General features: G+C 42.9%; 1 long non-coding RNA gene across 3 annotated transcripts in view; it reads left to right on the forward strand.

The window, feature by feature from the left end:
* Positions 1 to 4,519: 4,519 nt before the first annotated feature.
* The window catches only part of LOC142826559 (uncharacterized), a 115,013-nt gene continuing 99,629 nt past the window's right edge, over positions 4,520 to 19,903 (forward strand). For 2 of the 3 annotated variants that reach the window (XR_012900767.1, XR_012900766.1), the window contains exons 1-2: positions 4,525 to 4,747; positions 17,717 to 17,842. This is a non-coding gene — a long non-coding RNA (uncharacterized LOC142826559). Of the gene's footprint in view, positions 4,748 to 17,716; positions 17,843 to 18,876; positions 19,092 to 19,423; positions 19,559 to 19,903 lie in introns of those variants that run through there. The other variant, XR_012900768.1, reaches the window with a different exon arrangement.

Below are 19,903 nucleotides of genomic sequence, written 5' to 3' on the forward strand. Positions count from 1 at the left end.
AAACATGTAGATGGTATCATGAGCTTTCATGGGTACAACGCACTTCTGCAGATGACTGGAGTATTAGTGGACTTCTAGACTATTCATTGTTTTTAAGTACATTTAGAGGGCTCAGTCTTCACACAGAAAAAATGGGATTTCTCCTCCATCCCCCACAAGCTGGTTCTCCCATGCATCAAGCTTGAGTTAGCTTGCAAATGCAAGTGGTACTTTTTACAGCCATAGAATTCTACAGGAATCTAAGCTCCTGGCAGATTTTAAGGCAAGCCCCTTGTCTCCTTTGCAGTGTACAGAATGAAGTCAGCATTCCAAAAATAAATATTAATAACAGTTCTGATCAATTCAGATGGAGAACAACAGCAATTTAAAAAATGCCACACATACCAGAAAGGAAGAATTCCTTGGGGATAAAAACAAAACAGAAAAAGCTTTTAAAATAACTACAAGTGTGTATTGTGTTTTCCAGAAGAAAATGACTATTGTTATGAGCTTAGTATAAACCTTATTGAGGTTGATGGATGTAAATGCATCTTTTAAATAGCATAACTGTAAGGATAAATTAAAGGCAAACCTCCACCTAAAACAAAAGCAGCAATTTTAGACTGAGTGGATGCAGAAGCTTTTGCTTTGCTAAGTAGTGTTTTGGGTAAAGTGTGAAAGAGAGGGAAAGAAAAGCAGAGTCTCACAGGCAAAAAGCAAGCAAGACAAACAGAAGTTTCGACACTTGAGAGGACGTCTACACTGCAGCGTTATTTCAGAATGATGTCTGAAATACACAGCTAGCCCATTATTTCAAAATAATTTTGAAATAACAGGTGGTTTATTTTGGCATTTGTAAACCTTATTTCATGAGGAATAATGCCTCTTCTGAAATAGCTATTTCAAAATAGTGCCTGTGTAGACAGAGTGGCTGGAATTATTTCAAAATAATTGGCCTCCAGCTCTTCCCACAGTGCCATGTTACACCAGTGTTTCTTAAACTGTGTTTCGTGTGCCATGAGGCAGTCAGAGGTGTGCTGCAGAGAACAACAGAATTCAAAATATGGCCTTAAAGGGGCAGGCAACACTTTTTTTTTTGCTCAGTAACTTCCCCCTGACCTTTTTTCCCACAACCTTTTTTTTTTTCTTTCTTTCTTTCTCAACAAAAATATCCTTGGTGTACCGCATAAAAAAATTTGTTTGGTGTTCCTCGGTCTTAAAAAGTTTAAAAAATACTGGTCTACACTCATCAAAACTCAGTAGTCCCTCCTTCCCCTGGAGCCCTTAAAGCTGCAGCCTCAGGAGAAAGGGGTTGCAGCAGACAGCAGGCCCTCACAGTCGTGAGCTACCCAGCAGCTGCCAGTGCATTGAGGTAGCTCAAAATGAGCGACTTTGCTGCTCCCACCCAGCTCTCCACTGCCTTCCTGGTCTGGAGAAAAGACCACAGAAAAGTCATGTGCCTTCCTGGTCTGGTGTGGAGATCCTGGACCTTCCTGAGGTTTGGGGTGATGAGAGCAATCTCTATGATCTCTGCACCGGACACTGGAATGCCAACATCTATGGCCGCATGGCCAATAGCCTGGCCACTAAGGGGCACATCCGCACCCAGGGGCAAGTGTGGATGAATGTTAAAGAGCTCTGCCAGGCATATGCCAAGGCCCAGGACCTCAGCTCCTGCTCTGGGGCAGAACCTCATACCTGCCCCACCGCATACTAGGGGGCAGGGCAGTCTTTTCCCCCTAGTAGTGGATTCAGGGCTCGAGACACCCATCGTTGCCCTCCCAGAGGGCAGAGATGCAGAGGAGAAGGAAGAGGAGGAGCCAGACAAGGTCAGCACAATCACCGTCTGGATCCTGGAGCCAGTACCCCATACTCTGGACATGTCCAAGGCATCGTCCGAGGCCGGGGAAGGCCCATCAGATGAGTGCCATCATGTTCCCTACACACACAAGGTGGAAGTGATGGGCAGCGAGGGGCAGCTGCATGCTCCACACTTGACTTTGCAGTGTGGGGATCACACAGCAGTCTCTGCATGTGGGAACACACGAAGTGCCATTCCAGAGCACAGCGCCACAGGAGGATGCACCAGATGTTAAATAAAGAGAGTTTGTGTTCATGAAAATATGGGTATTTTATTTGACATCAGGAAGGAGGGTTGGGGGGGGGGTAAGTGGAAGGACATGAGGGAGGAATGAAGCACAAGCTCCCAGTGGGGCAGACCAGGGAGGCTCTTAGTGCTCCTCAGGGTGAAAGCTCTCCCACAGGGCCTCCTGGATACTGACAGCCACCCAATGGACCTCCTGGATGGCAGCCTGCAGAAAGTGCAGCCAGACTCGCAGCAATGTGTCCAAGAGAAGCACCAGAGTGCTCAGGGGAAGCTCTGGCTCCATGTTGCAGAGTGCTGTGGTGTCCCAAGAGAGGGCAACTAGAGCACACAGAGACAAAATGCTTTATTTTCCCTCATCGAGGTAGACAAGCAAGCAGGGAAACCTGAGAACTGGCTGTCCAGGGGAGGTCCCTTTAAGCACAGACCTCAGATAGCCTCAGGCAGCAGCCCCACACAATAAGTCCTGACCTGGTGCCCTGCTGGAACTGGTTCCGGCCAGCCTTAAATATGTTTCAGAATCCACTCAGTGTGGACGCGCCATTTCAAAATAGCAAAATGCTATTTCGACATGCATTTTGTGTGTAGACACGTTATTTCAAAATAATACTGTAGTGTAGACATACCTCTAGTGACCAGTATGTCTCCCCCAGAAAGGTATTTATACACTGTAATTAAATCACTTCTCAGCTCTATTTTATTCTTTTTCTAATACATTACACAGCAGTATAAGGCACTTTCTCCAGCCATATCTGTGGTGCTGTAAGCATTTCCCTCAACAGGCAGCTGGCTCTGCTAATCAGTACAGAAGTGTCACACACCCATACCCTTTCTCTTCTCTCCTCCCTATCTCCTGTGGGGACCTCAGCATCCATAGGAATGTTGAAGAAAGCAGCCCCTGAGCTCAAGCAGCCACCATAAGGCCCGGTCCCTTGCAACCTCCCATTTAGCACACAATGTGGCCCATACTGTACACTTGTAATTTTCTCTTTTCTGCTGCCAAGCTTGAGATCCGGACTCCCAGCGGATGCTATTCTTAACATAGAGATGCAAAGGAAGTGGTTGCCTAGCAACACAAGCCATGCAACCCCTTTCTGAATATTTCTTCCTCCTACTCAGATTTCTGGAGGTTCGCAGACATGGTGCATTTGCATGGAGATGCAGCCACCTAATGTCCTTTGGATCAAAGTGATGATCACAGGCTAGAAGTCTATATCATTAGCAAGCTGGGGAAGACCTAGGATTTGAGGCTGTCAGATACAGTGTTGAGGAAGTCCGAATAATCTCTCTCGGGTTTTCAGCACTGTTTCTCCCTTCAAAATATCAGCTATGAAATTGGTTTTAATATATTTAAAATGACCATGAATTTCCAGTCTTTAAACTTTAAAAAAAAATCCAGTTTTTTTCTCTAGAAGCATATACCTGCAAGCCATGTTTGTCTAACCCTGTTCCACAAGTTGCAGTGGTTCAGAATACATTGAAACCAGGATATAAATGGAAAACCCATCCCATTCTAGAAGGTCTGTTATGAAGATGGGACACACATTTTTTTTTCTTCATTCCTCATGCTTTGATCCAGTGGTAACCAGTTGCAAAACAGCTTTACGTTTGCTTCTGGATAACAAAAGTTCTTTCCCCGTTCACAAAGAGCAAAGAGGTATTTCCAGTTGTAATCTGCTTTGTTTGATAAAAAAAACCTGTAAAGTAAAATCTCTGTGAGAGCACATGTGACATTTGACAGTCTGCATAGAAATAAGAACAAAACATCTGCTTGTCTCCAGAGACAACAGAATCCCAAGGGATGTGGTAGTTCTGTACACAGCAAAATAAGAGATATAAACCTAAGAGTGCTACAGATATGTAACACTTATATCGGCACAGCACTTATCCCCTAGTCCTCTATATATTTACAGAACTGTACATTGCAAGGCAGTTTCTCTCTAGATAGATAGCTTATCTGCGGTAGTTATATGGCTGCCATCATTGCCTCAGTAGCTAAGTACCTTATCCTCAACACCCCACTGAAGAGAAGTGTTATTATCCCTAGTTTACAAGTGGGGAAAACTGAGGCACTAAATGATTTGCTTGTGATTTGTCTAACTGCACTCAAATATCCCACTGATTGTGATTCCACATCCTCCTCATGTAATTTATTCCAGTGCTTAATCATCCCGACAGGAAGTTTTTCCTAATGTCCAACCTAAAACTCCCATTTTGCAATTTAATCCCATTGCTTAGAGGTTAAGGGAAATAATTTTCCCTCTCATCCTTGTAACACCATTTTAGATACTTGCAATCTGTTATAGATCATAGGGTGCTTAGCCACCACTAAAGTGTAACCACATCGTTAAAATGTAACCAGTGGCATTATACAATAGTTGGAAAGAGAATAACTTTTCTCGCTGAAACTGCAAGAGGAAATTTAAGTAGACAGAAAGCAAGTTATTTATTTTGGAATTTGACTAGGATAATGGGGTTAATATACCAGCTCTCACAAAGTCAGCATGTTGGTTCAAAGGGGCAGGAGTGTCACTTACTGAACCATTAAAAAAAATAATACCAGTTGCACTAAAACGCACGTGCTCATGCATGTGCGTTGTCAGGGTCTGAGGTCAAGATTGGGGACCAGAAATGTCTACATTCTAATTCTACATCTAGCAAAGAGTGAGTATATTTCACAATCAGTTTTTTGCAGAAATGTGTTTTGATTTGGAGGGAAGGTTTTTTAGGATGTTTGCTTGTGTTGTTCTTTTTTTGTACAAACAGAAGCTCTATAAGATTCAAAGCCAGAGAGTAAGATAAAAGATGTGGGGGGCTGGAAATTATAGATATAACTTAGTGTGTGGGGGAGGTGGAATAATAAATATTGTTTGTCTTACTCTGTCAGTTCTGGAAATCATAATAAAATAATACAAGTTTGATAACTGATAAACAGAGACAATTGCCTGTGAAGGTGCCAAAGCATGCACGTCCCAAAGCAGTCTCTCATTTTAAATACCTGCCATTCAGAGAATGGAAATGCATTTCCCAGAGGGCAAGTTAATTGTTCATTGTATTTTAGCTTGTCAGTTTGGGTACACTAGTTTGCTGTTTTCATGTAATTATCCTTGAAATCATTTCAATTAATGCATTTGCAACTGAAATTATAGTGCAGGATATTATTATAATACCTCAGATTAAGGCAGCAAATCACTGCAGTTTTTACGAAGAAATAAATTAGTGTGATAATTATCTGAGCACTTACACTGCGGTTTTCTTTTAGTAGAGTGGCAGTCGTGAACTTCTGATATAAAAAACAATGTAACGGCATAGTATAAATCTAATGTAATATGTATTCACTGTGCAGTCTCTGTTTCTTAGTATTTCTAGTCATCAGAACTACAGTTTCAGTGGATGTACATAAGCTAGGATAATACTTTCCTAGTTCCAGGAGGTGCTGTAAGCCTAAATCCACTAGTGACAGAGGATATGTCTATATGGCAATTTAAGCCCAGGTGTGAGGCTGAACTCAAGCCAACCCCCCGGTGTTACATCTTCACAGCAAATGTGCTAACCTAGGGCTCAGACCCAAGAGCTGAGCCTGCATTAAGTAGAAGCAAGGATCTAAGTAAGTCCTTTGCACTCCTGTGAAATGTATGGACTCACATGATTTTATGGGCACTTGAATCCCATCAGTAGAACTGCCACAGTTAGGGAACAGGATGGGCAGCAAAGTTTCCCTCTGTGCTATACATTCCTAGAGCTAGACTGTTGTCATTAGGGGTGTGTCTAGACTATAAGGTTTTTTCGAAAAAAGTGGCCTTTTTTCAAAAAAACTTTACCTGCATCTAGACTACCGCCGTGTTCTGTTGACAGTAAATTGAAAGAACGTGGCAGTTTTGTCGACGGTGGTAAACCTCATTCTATGAGGAATAACATGGTTTTTTGAAAGTCATCTTTCGAAAAAAGGCGCTATTGCATGAAAAAAGGGCTTTTTTGAAAAAGAGCGTCTAGACCCTCTTTTGAAAAAACAAGCCTTTTTTTTGAAAAATCTTGTTGTCTAGACACACTTTTTTGAAAGAGGTTTGTAGTCTAGACGTTTTCTAGGAGTAGAGGCACTAGGCACTTTGGTGGTACATTTACTTTGACATGGGACTTTGCACTGCAGTGTGGATGCCTAAGCCATAAGTCAGGACAGGGGTCAGAAAATTCTTAATGTAGGGTTAAAATACATTGTAGACACTAAAGTCCAGGGTTTTCCTGACAGGTCAGTTGACTCAAGTCCCATTAATCACAAGCTACCATTGCTTTTTAGACAAAACTACTAGGTGATCAGACACTGAAATTACTGCCATAGAAAAGCCTTTATGTAGGTAGAGTGTCAAAATTCTGATATACAGTAACTCATTCTGGTATAAACTCTTCAGCATTCTAGTCACATTAAATGTCTCTCTGATCACCCAATTCTCTACAGATTAGCAACAACAGGCATTTATATGACTTCTTTAATCCTAAAGCATTTCACATCACACATTGAAGGACAAATCCTGCCCATCCATCTAAATCATCATGTTGAAATCCCTCGGTCTTCTTTGGGGATGTAAGGTGGCAAATTTTGTTCCAGTACCGGGGAAAATTACCTCAGGTTAGATCTTTCATGTCCATTGAGAATAGAAAGGATTTAAGTTAAGGTCATATGAAAAAAAAAAGGCAGAAGTGAAATCCTGGCCCACTGAGGTCAAAGTAAACAATTTATTTCTGGAGGACGAAATGTTGACTCCAACCTTTGAGTGAAGGAACCTTTCGTAATAGGGAGGTGAGGTATTTCAACCCGGGTGCTTCAACCATAATAACTATCCCCTTCAGTTTAATACATTCACTATACAAGTTATGGCCAATGTAATTCTAACTTTAGTAGAACAACTTTCCATTAATATTGTCAGTACATTAAACCTGAAAAAAAATTGCAACCAGATTTACTCTGTTCCATCTGTCAATAAAAGTCTGGCAGAAATGTGTAAGTACCTGAAATTAGACCCATTGTTAATTATCACCTTTCACAACAGGAAGTGAAAGCAAATTAGAATGACAGCTTCACTGTGCAGCATTCAGCAAGAAAACACCAGTCCAGAAATTAATTCCTCAGAACAGAAGAAACTGAGTGCAAAGGCAACAGACAGAAATGAAGAGTGGTATTCTTCTTCAAAAGCAAAATATATCCTCAAATATGAGACATGGGAAAGATCCTTTTCCTTTAGACTTTTTTTTTTTTTTTTTTTTTTGAGCAGTGGTAAATGTCTTAAGTACAGGTTGTACCACGCTTAACTGGGACTCTCTGGTCTGGCAACATCCGTGGTCTGGCAGGACCAAGGATGTTCCTGGCCCACAGAGCCCAGGTATAGGGACGTCAGGCCAGAGGGTAGGAGTACAGTGGGGTGGGCAGCAACTCAGCTGGAAGCCCCATCTGGGTGCGAACGTGCACAGGTGGGCAGAGCAGTGGTGAGTTCTACCCCCTGAGGCTGGGAGGTAGCAGGGGTCGGAAGCATCTACAAGGCTTCCCAGCTACATCCAGGGAGCTCTAGCCATGGAGCTCATGTCCAGCAGCAGCTGTGGAGCTCCGGGTCCAGTAGTGGCTGTGTCCAGTAGTGGCCACACAGCTCAGAGTCCAGTAGCGGCAGCTAGGGAGCTCCAGCTTGGGAGCCATGGCCGGGCAGGAAGCAGCGGAGCAGGGCTGGAGCTGTAGCAGCGGCAGGAAATTAGCATGGGCCATGTTGGAAGGGACCTCCCCGGTCCAGCAAATCCCCTCTATTGGGACCGGTCAGGTCCTGAGGGTGCCAGATGAGGGAGGTCCAACCTGTACTATATATTACACTTGGTGTATGTGAAATGACTGGCCAGTCGTAATCCCATTCCTAGGTGATAGTGGTGGAAGAGCAGCAGATGCAGCTTGTGATCACTCCATTTTGTGAGGATAGGTTTTGCTTCCAGTCCTGCCATTATCCCACAATTAGTAAGAACTAGAACATACATTCCATTTAAAAAATCACATCATCCTTTTTCTTTTTAGTCTCCCTTTCACGTTTTATCAGGCACCCAATCTAATTTCCTTCTCTCCTTGTTTTGTGTGTAAATTCACAGTTCTCAGCAGACATTTTCTGGTGTACAAACAAGTTTTGTTTTTCATACTGGAATGAATGGCATCTTTTGCTATGTTCTTCCATATAGGATACAGTACCAAGATGAGGTGGGACCAGGGCAAAATGTGCATTCAGATGGCTGTTATCCAGGATGGAAAACTTTTAACATTAATATTTGCACTTATCTTGTCCTTCTGAGAGCAAAAGTGTAGAGAGTCCAGGTCTCACGGAAGCCGCCCCGTCACTCTAAAATGCCATATAGTGTCAGTGAAGCAAAAAGTGGTGGATTGTATAATAATCATTCCCTAAATGCCAGGAGCTGTATGTCATGTTCAAGCTGTTTTGACTGATAAGAACTGTGATGTGCACTGGATGTATAGGCTTAGGTGGCTGGGAACTGATAGCGCTAGTTATCTGAAGGCAATCACTTTATCTGAGTGCATTCCTGTGACTGATGAAAGAATGATGTCAGGGTGAGATAGGTAAGCAACTTGAGAAAGATTACTTTTAGGCTCTCTTTTTTCTCTTTTTAGCTTCTTTGAAGCACAGAGGGATGACTCCAACCTCATCAGGATGATGAGCATGAAGGGGAAGATTCCTAAAATATTAATAACCTCCCTCTCTTCTTTTTTTAAGTTGCTGAGATAAAGCCCATTTCAAGAAGAGAGGTGGAGGGCACCAAGGGATCTGTGTTTTTATGTTAGCAAATGATAAAACACATCCTTACACACATTCTACTGGGATGATCACTCCAGTTTGATTTCTGCTGTATTTTTAAGTATATGTTTAGGAGGAGAGATAGTTGAGCTTCTCTCTGTGAAAGCTGTTACTATGTGAATATGCTAACACACTGTCTAGCAAAGCCAGAGAGTCTTAAGGCAAGGCTGTAGCACCATCTTTTTTCTCAGCCCCTTTGTATTGTAAAGGCTTTTAGGAGAGGACTAGATACACTTCACTAAATGGACACAACATGTGGCTGAGTTAAGGGCTCTAATATAGTAGTGCAGTAATATTTCTTGGAGGCCTGCTAGTGGTAGGTGTATTCTAGGAGTCACATCAACTTAACAGGAGTAATACTTCAGATTGAAATTTTCTTCCTTATTTAGAATTCGATTGCTCCTCTAAAACGTGGTCTACGCTATCAATTTATGTCAGTAATAGCATATTGACTTGCCATTGCTCAGGTTCTTAACAAAGGGCTAGTGCAAAGGGCTATTTGTGTGTGTAACCCCCACCAGACGGATTTGAACCTGGGACCTCTGGAGCTTAGTATAGGAGCCTCTACCTTTTGAGCTAAAAGCTAACTGGCTCTCAGCCCACGCTGGAGAGGTCTCTTGGTCTTATCTCTTGCTGTGGTCTAGGTGCCACTGCATGGGACAGTGAACCACACTAGGTGTGTGGGTTACATGTGTGCACATGCCTGCGTGTGTAGGGGGTTGGGCATGGAGGGTGAGAGTGGAGGTGGGGGGAGCCAACTCTGATCTCTGAGATTTGTACCAGGGCAGCTTGCTCCTCCCCTTCCTGTCCCTGTCAGGGAATGAGAACAAAGTCTACCAAGAGCAAAATGCACAGCTTGTCTGCCCCCTGTGCTCCTTAGCCAGAGTGAGGAATGTAGTAAACTGTGTACTTTCTCCTTGCTCTCTGATGAAGGGGAACAGCCAGCAATGTCCCCATACAAATCTGGGGGTGAGGAGCTTCAGACCCCACCACCCTCCCTAAAGAGCACCTGAAGAGGTGAGAGGCTAAGGGCTGGGGCAGTCCCATACTGGGGGGAGGAAGAGGGCACTCCCAGCCAGCCCCTATCAGCTTCATGGTGATTCTCTTTCTTTTATGTACAATTTTATGAGAAACAATCCCATTCCAGGAACATCCCATTGTCCTGGCACAACCAAACACTTACCTTACTTTAAGTTATAAGAGGAAGCTGTATACCAAATGTACTGGTCCTAACTCTTTCTTTTTCGGAGGAGTTCTTGAACAAACAGACAAACTCTCTCAAATGTATAGTAGATAACAAAGTCACTAGGGCATTCAAGTATAAACAATTTGGGGAGCTGGAATGCCTACATCAATGGGACAAGCCGTCTTGCTGACAAAAGTAACATTTTCACCAGGCACTACATTGTTGCAGAGCATAGTGTAGACAAGCCATAAGACACGGCCTTTGATGCACTGCCCCTGAGAGGTACACTGTAAAGTAGGCAAAGGTGCTGGAGGAATAATTTTCAATACTCTTTTAGGGAGTGCTTTATCATAAGAACATCAGAAAGGCCATACTGGATCAGATCCACGATCCATCTAGCCAATATCCTGTCTGCCGACAGTGGCCAATACCAGGTGCTCCAGAAGGAGGAAACATAACAGATAATCCTCACATAATTTCTCCTCTGTCACCCATCTCCGGAGAAACAGAGGCTAGGGACACCGTTCCTACCTATCCTGGCTAATAGCCATTGATGGACCTAACCTTCATGAATCGATACCCATATGACTAGCTGATGTGTGTGGGCAAGTGGAACCAAAGTTCCCCTACTCCTTATCTGCCTCTGCCCACTTGCTTAAGAGGAAAAGCCCCTTGGGAGAAACCAGGAGCCATCTTCCAGGAAGTTTAATTCAGGTGGTGCTGGGGCACATGTTATGCAATTCTGGATGATCAACTTTCCTGATGGTTCAGGACAGTATGGATAACAGCTGGTTATACCAGAAGTGAGCCTGGGAAAAGTGCACCAATCATGGGTTATTTTTGTATGGTTCAATATATTTATCATTTAATTCCTGGCAATCAAACCACCCATTAATTAAAAAGGTGCTCACATTATAAGGCATTTCGCAGCCACTCTGGTATCACAGCCACAAAGCAATTGAAGAAGGATATTAGCAAAAACTATACCTCCAGGAAATGAAAAGGCTTAGTGGCGGAGAAAAGTCTTCTGAGAAAATGAGAGCAATTAAACAAAATAAAAAAGTTGATGAATTTAGGGGAAAATAAATCACACCTCCACAAAGTCAGACTGTGTACATTTAAGATGGCATACATAAAAACAATCTAGGCATAATTGATTGCCTCTGCTGCCAGACATCTTCCATGTACTCAGTGCATCATTAAGTCAGATAAGGTCTGTGGATCAAACTGCACCATAAGGAGACGGGAATTAAGCCTTATATTGAAGAATAAACTCTGTGAGCCAGAAAAGCATCATACGAATCAGACATTTATTTGATGAAGAGATATTTTCCTGAACCTCTATTCCTAGTAAAGCGAAGCTTCTGGTAAAGGGATCATTAGACCAAGGCATTATCAGTCCTGTCCCCAATACTTTACCAGTAGAACATACAGCCAAATCCAAACACCGTGAAAACAAAGGCTGCCATTGGCTTTCATTGGGCACTGAAGCAGGCTCATCCGGAATACATACTTCAAGTATGAGAAGCAACAAATTCAAACTCTTTCTTCAGAATTATGGGACATCTATTAAGAAGTGATTTCCAAGTGTCCCTCTGACACAGTGATGGGAAACCACGAATCGTGAGTGGTCCTCCTTCACCTTAATGGGCCACAGCAGCTCATGGCCCAGTGGCCCGTGGGACCCTCAGCTGCTCCCTCCCCCACTTGCCTCTTGCACACTGGGGCATCAGAGGCTTGCACTTCCTACACCTCTCACTTCCTCCCAGCACTTTGGGAGTGAGCAAAGTGCCTGATTCTCGCTCAATCCCTGCTCTTCCCCCTCACTCCCAGAACTGGAGTAGCCACAAGCAGCTGATTCCTGGCATTCCAGGTCTTAGAGAAAAGGGGAAGAGCAAAGACAGAGTGTGAATAGGTGATTCATTCACTCCAAAAGTGCCAGAAGGGAGGGGGAAGTGTAGGAAGTGTGGGGCTTCAATACCCCATTGTGCGAGAGACATGTCTGGGAGGGGGCAGCCAGGGGTTCCACATGCTACAGGTGGTGCCCAGTGGGCTTTGGGCTGCTGTGGCCCACTAAGGCAAAGGAGGGCCACTCATGTGGCCCACTCACAATTCATGATTGCCCATCACTATGTTATTGGAACACTTAGCTATTACTTCTTAATAGGTATCTCATGACTCTAGGTGCCCATGAGTTGCAGGTTGCCCACCATAACTATAACTCCTTAATACATATTGTCTTAGGCCAATATTTTGCAATTTCATCCACTCCCAATCAGTAAAAGGTACAATTCAGCAAAATTAGCCTAATTCATAGTCCTTTCCTTCCTTAATACAAGTAACTGTCCCCACCTTGTTAAGATTGTGTTCCAACCAAATACAAGGTTGAACAGCTAATTTTGCATAACCATCTAGCCACATGGAGCAGGGAGACAGGCAGGCATGAACAGTCCCCTAAAATTTGTGCTAGCTACTTATGCTTGACTCTCTGCTTGATTTTGCATGTACCTGGGATACCCTTGAGTACTTTTCACAGCCGCAAAGCAGAGCTCTATGTAGCTCAAAAGCTTGTTTATCTCACCAACAGAAGTTGGACCATAAAAGATATTACCTCCTTATCTCTCCAATACCCTGGGACCAACACAGCTATCACAACAACACACTTTACTCTGTAGGAACCCAACTCACTCATATTGGGAAAAAATAATCCCAACTATATATACAATATAATGGGGACTAATTTGGCTACAACTACTCAAGAGAAAGATCTTGGAGTCATTCTGGATAGTTCTCTGAAAACATCCACACAGTGTGCTGTGGTAGCATAGGGTCTGAGGAGGGAGTCGATACCCCAACACAGGGTAGAAGGGAGAACAGCAAAATAGAGACAATGGGTTTCAGGAAGGTGGATTTTGGTAAGCTCAGAGAGCTGATAGGTAAAATCCCATGGGAATCAAGACTGAGGGGGAAAAACAACTGAGAAGAGTTGGCAGTTTTTCAAAGGGACATTATTAAGGGCCCAAAAGCAAGCTATTCCGCTGTATAGGAAAGATCGAAAATATGGCAAAAGACCACCTTGGCTTAACCACGAGATCTTGCATGATCTAAAAATAAAAAATAAGTCATATAAAAAATGGAAACTAAGACAAATTACAAAGGATGAATATAGGCAAACAGCACAGGAATGCAGGTGCAAGATTAGAAAGGCAAAGGCATAAAATGAGCTCAAACTAGCTACGGGAATAAAGGGAAACAAGAAGACTTTTTATAAATACATTAGAGGCAAGAGGAAGACCAAGGACAGGGTAGGCCCACTGGTCAGTGAGGAGGGAAAAACAGTAACAGGAAACTTGGAAATGGCAGAGATGCTTAATGACTTCTTTGTTTTGGTCTTCACTGAGAAGTCTGAAGGAATGCCTAACATAATGAATGCTAGTGGGAAGAGGGTAGGTTTAGAAGATAAAATAAAAAAAGAACAAGTTAAAAATCACCTAGAAAAGTTAGATGCCTGCAAGTCACCAGGGCCTGATGAAATGCATCCTAGAATACTCAAGGAGCTGATAGAGGAGGTATATGAGCTTCTAGCTATCTTCTTTGGAAAATCACGGGAGACAGGAGAGATTCCAGAAGACGGGAAAAGGGCAAATATAGTGCCCATCAATAAAAGGGAAATAAGAACAACCCAGGAAACTACAGACCAGTTAGTTTAACTTTTGTGCCAGGGAAGATAATAGAGCAAATAATTAAGGAAATCATCTGTAAACACTTGGAAGGTGGCAAGGTGATAGGGAACAGCCAACATGGATTTGCAAAGAACAAATCATGTCAAACCAATCTGATAGCTTTCTTTGATAGGATAACGAGTCTAGTGGCTAAGGGAGAAGCGGTGGATGTGGTATACCTAGACTTTAGTAAGGCGTTTGATACAGTTTCACATGATATTCTTATCAATGAACTAGGCAAATACAACTTAGATGGGGCTACTATAAGGTGGGTGCATAACTGGCTGGATAACTGTACTCAGAGTAGTTATTAATGGTTCACAATCCTGCTGGAAAGGTATATCAAGTGGGGTTCTGCAGGGGTCTGTTTTGGGACCAGCTCTGTTCAATATCTTCATCAACAATTTAGATATTGGCATAGAGAGTACACTTATTAAGTTTTCAGATGATACCAAGCTGGGAGGGGTTGCTACTAATGTGGAGGATAGGGCCATAATTCAAAATGATCTGGACAAATTGGAGAAATGGTCTGAGGTAAACAGGATGAAGTTTAATAAAGAGAAATGCAAAGTGCTCCACTTAGGAAGGATCAATCCATTTCACACATACAGAATGGGAAGCGACTGTCTGGGAAGGAGTACGGCAGAAAGGGATCTAGGGGTTATAGTGGACCACAAGCTGAATATGAGTCAGCAGCATGATGCTGTTGCAAAAAAAGCAAAATGATTCTGGGATGCATTAACAGGTGTGTTATGAGCAAGACACGAGAAGTCATTCTTGTGCTCTACTCTGTGCTGGTTAGGCCTCAGTTGGAGTATTGTGTCCAGTTCTGGGCACCACATTTCAAGAAAGATGTGGAGAAATTGGAGAGGGTCCATAGAAGAGCAACAAGAATGATTAAAGGTCTAGAGAACATGACCTATGAAGGAAGGCTGAAAGAATTGGGTTTGTTTAGTTTAGAAAAGAGAAGATTGAGGGAGGACATGGTAGCAGTTTTCAGGTATCTAAAAGGGTGTAATAAAGAGGAGGGAGAAAACTTGTTCATCTTGTCCTCTGACAATAGAACAAGAAGCAATGGGCTTAAACTGCAGCAAGGGAGGTTTAGGTTGGACATTAGAAAAAAGTTCCTGTCAGGGTGATCAAACACTGGAAGAAATTGCCCAGGGATGTTGTGGAATCCCCATCTCTGGAGATATTTAAGAGTAGATTAGATAAATGTCTATCAGGGATGGTCTAGACAGTATTTGGTCCTGCCATGAGGGCAGGGGACTGGACTCGATGACCTCTCGAAGTCCCTTCCAGTCCTAGTATTCTATGATTCTATTGTTGTTTCCCCCTCATTAGACTTGAGTGTGGGTCTTACCTGCATCCTGCTTCAAAGACCTTTTAAGACTTCACTTCAAAGAGAATCCTCTGAACTGTCATTCATGCTTAAATTCGACGCATTACACTCAAATTTGAATAAAGACGCTAATTATCTTACCCATTACAAAGATAGCTTCCCCAATTATCACCTCTAATATCATTAGTTCACAGACACTTACCTCCCCTCCTTCTCCCTCCCTTCCATCCCCCTTGTGTTCTGAAATGTGATTTGTCCTTATCATATGTGTTCATTTTTTTAAATTGTATCCTTTGGTATATATGGTTGTGACAATTTTCTTCCATTATTTGATCTGAGGAAGTGGGTCTGGCCCACGAAAGCTCATCACCTATTAAACCATCTTGTTAATCTTTAAAGTGCTACACAGTCCTGTTTTTTGTTTCATCTACCTGTTTTGTTAGTCTATAACATGATACCAGACCACTTGTTGGTTTTTTTCTGTAACAGACTAACTCAGCTACCCCCTGAAGCTTATAGACAACAAGAAAGCCACTTAGAAATTGAGAGGTTGTGAGGTCTGTGTGAAATCAAACAGAGCTGAGACTCCAGCCATGGGAGCTAAGAAGGAAATGAGGCAGGATGAAAGCTGCTTTACCTCATATAGCCAGGGAAGGGGCTAAAGCCAAGAGGCACAAGAAACATCCCTCTACATGAACTACCAGACAACATTATCTGGCTCTAATGTGCTGGGTGCACATATACAAATGGAGAATAAACAGCTGCATCTGCTTCAAAAACAAAAACAAAAGCCTGGGGTTCAAGATAGTCCTTTCCTCCAACCACTAGCCCATGCTCCTACTCACAGAATGTCAAATGGAAGTACAGGTTGCACCTCCCTCAAGCAGGACTCTCTCATCCAGCAATATTCGTGCTCCGGCAGGACCATGGATGTTGCTAAACAGGAGAGCAGGGCAGCAGGGCTAGCTGCTGAGATCCCCACACATGGTGAGGCTGGTGGTAGCAGGGTCAGGGCCGCAGCAGCCCAGTGGTGATAGTGGTAGCAGGGCATAGGCAGCCCGGGCAACCCAGCTGGGGCCAAGGGCAGCCCATGCATGCTGGCTTGGCAGTGGGGACAGAGATGCAGCAGCCTGTCTGGCAGCAAGGCTAGGACATGGCAGCCCAGCAGGGAAGCTCATCTGGGGCTGGGACAGCAGAGCCACAGCAGTGGCAACCCAACTGGAAAGCAGCAGATCGGCAGTCCGATCGGGGCTGCCTGCCGGCCAACAGCAGGGCTGGTGCTATGGCAGCAGGACCAGTGCTGCTTGCTGCCATGCCATGAGTGGGGCTGGAACAGCAGCTATGGCAGTGGGGCCAGGGCAACCATGTCACCTGGCTGGCAGTGGGTCCAAAGGAGGCAGTGGTGTGGAAGGACGGCAGGCTAAGAGGTCTGGTGGCGGGGGACCTTTCCTGGTCCAGCAAATTCCCTCATCTGGGACTGCTCAGGTCCCAAGGGTACCGGACCTGTATTTAAATCTCTCTTAAATTTGAGCTAGAATTACAGACACAAGGAGATGTTATCCTGCTAGAAGGCTCTTTAATCTCACAAAGGCATAATAAGATCCAATAGCTGGAAGTTTTAAGCAATGATGTTCCAACTGGAAATAAGGCACAGCTTTAACTGGAAGCATAATTAACAAGTGACACAGATTACCCAAGGACGTGGCACTTTCAATCCAGATTGGCTATCTTTTGAGAGTAGTAACTCCAGCAGAGATCCAGGGTCCTGTTGTGAGAGACACTGTACACACACAGTGAACCTGCTCCAAAAAGTTTACAACTTAATGAGATAAAATAGACATATTATAGGATAGGAAATAGGCACAGAGCGATGAGGTGACTTGTCTGCGGCCACGCACAGCAGACTGTGGCATAGACAACACCAGAATCCATGTCTCTTGACTCACAGTTCTTTTCTTTGTTGACCAGACTCTGCTGGACCACAGTGCTATATTGCTATCACCACTGTTCTTTTCCTCTGTTGTTAGTCTTCGTACCCACTAATGCTTACTGCTGGTCTCAAACTTTGTCTTTAACGGCTCTTCTCAATAACAAGTACTTTCTTGCATAAATGATTTTGCCAACTTTCTCCTTCGTTATAGGAACCGTTTAGTGTCATTATTCCTCTAACCTAATTTTCAAAGTCAATTATGATTCCATTATCTCTATTTTACTACATTATACGCCCATATAATGTCTAACATGTGAGATGAAAGCTGTAATGTGTAATTGCCTTCATTTATTTTGTATTTATTTGGAAGTGAAACTATGAAATATAAAACAACAGGATTTCTTTATTATTAAATCAATATAATTATGACAAATGAGGTGAAATAAGAGTAAACATTCATGAAATCCCAACAGCAGTTCTCAGAAAGAAATAACGGCTCAGTCATGGATTATGAATCTCCATTCACTCTTTAAAAGTTAATAAAAATTTATATAACCTTGTTATAAAAAACCAACACAAGGGTACATAAACTCATTTTTTATTATTTATTTGTATTACAGGAATGCCCCAGTGTGATAGGCACTGTAAAAAGAGACTGTCCCTGCATCAAAGAGTTTACAATCTAAATATTAAACCAGAGAAAACAGCTGGATAAACAGATGGTGGGAGAACATGGAAATACTGAGGTAACATTGATCATTGTAGATGATACCGGTCAATGATGTGATGGCACATCATGCTTTTCCTTGAGTAAAGGCTGCAGGATATGCTCAATGATAATGTACCAATATAATACAAATCTGTCTTTGACATACATCTGACTTGATATTAACCCATAATATCTGTTTATTGAATACCTCTTATACATTGTGGCAAGATGCAACACAAGTCAACACCAACACAGCTGGAGGAGATCAAAGGAGCAAACAAATAAAAGCACAAACTAAGGGAAGTAGAAACATGAGAGTTCAGCATGCCATGTAATAAAATACAAGAGGAAGTTTTGAACATGAGCAGCTGTACCTCAGACCATACTGGGAGTATTGTGTTCGGTCCAGGGCAGAATAGTTCAGAATGATAAGAGGTAGGCAGTCAAAAGAAGGGCTAAAACATGATTACGGTTGGGGTTTCTATTAGAGCCTAAGATAGAGTGCTTTGAAAACCCTAGCCTAAATGATTACCAGATTCATCTGATCAGTGGTCCAGGGACTAGGGGTGGTGTCACACCCCCTGACAAAGCAGTAATAATAAACACTAAATACATGGTTGCTATCAGCTCTCCTGCTAAAAAAAAATTGCTCCAATGCACACAGTGCATTCCATGTGAAAAAAATTAAGGGACAGGCAGCAAAGAGAAGACTTGATAGATATGAAGGGCCATACCCTTCATTGTGAAAGGAAAACCATTACAATACTGCAAACAGGACAACTTGCATGAGCAAGCACGCAGAATCTGGCTCTATGTATATGTTAGAAATAGGAGAAAATGGCAGGGCTGGAATTGTCAAAGAGTAAATGCAAAAGGAGAGGGGTCTGCAAGGACAGGAGGAATATGCATGCAGCAAACAAATAAAACTGCAAGCTAAGAAAGTAGAAAGATGAGTGTGCAGCTCATGAAGCAAATCAAGCCATTGAGAATGCACAGGGGCATGATATGGTGATAGATTTTAAACTGTGGCAGAACTTTATGCTTCAGATCTTTTTTCTGGTCACACTACAGTCCAGGACATTGAAGGCCAGGAAAAGCGTTTGACATTTGCACATCTGCATTGATGTACTGAAACAAACAGACTTCGTGGGCATCAAATGGGTTTGATGAGCCATTATCTTTGCCATTCTGGAGTCATCTCTCAGACTTTGAAAGCTAAAACTCACTGAGCTTCCGGAGATTTTTCCCCCTGCAGCAGGGATGATTCAAGATTAACTTCCAAATAGGTAATCACATTATTTGCCTATGTGTTCTTTGCTCCTTGCATGGTGGAACAAGCAAAAACTGTCATTATACAATACTCCAAGAGCTTCCTCAAAACTGTGCTGGGCTGAAACTTAATACTGATTGTAGGGTAAACTGAGGCAGTCCATGATATTTCACTAAAAACCTCTATTCAGTCCTAAAATTTGAGACGGGCCTGTAACTTAACAGCACGGACAGTTAGCCTGAGTAGAGGGACCTTGGGAAGGCACAGTCGCCTTGGCAACCACATTCCAAGGGGCTGCACCAACCGATACCAAAACAACCTTGCTAATATGTTTTGCTTTAATCCTAGATAATGGGCCCATAAACTCATGGATCACATCAGTGGGAGGCACCAGTAACTCCTTCACAGACACATCATAATTTAACTAGACAAAAGTTGCCATTTAATTGTCTGTTTGTTGATTTTGGCTTATTTAGCTTGTTAAGGAAACTACTTGTATTAGAGATAAGGAGTTTGTTTGGCGATGGGCAGAGATGCTGTGTAACCTTCAGAGGTTATTGGTTTACATGCTCATTTTGTCTTGCTGCTAGAACCTATTGAATTGCTTCCCCTCCATCCATCAGCCTCCTATATAATGTATTGTAATGTTTTGCTTAACCACTGTTAACCAGCTTAGCCTCAGATAGCCCTCCACCAGGGCTGTAATAAAGCTCTTGCCTGTTTTCACCACATCCAGAGTGTCCAGGCTTATTCCCAACACTGATCACATTACTGGGTAAAGTCATATATTTTATTGGACCGTCTTCTGTTGTTGAGGGAGACAAGCTT

Source organism: Pelodiscus sinensis, chromosome 1 (assembly GCF_049634645.1).
Source record: "Pelodiscus sinensis isolate JC-2024 chromosome 1, ASM4963464v1, whole genome shotgun sequence".
NCBI classification, from domain to species: domain Eukaryota; kingdom Metazoa; phylum Chordata; order Testudines; family Trionychidae; genus Pelodiscus; species Pelodiscus sinensis.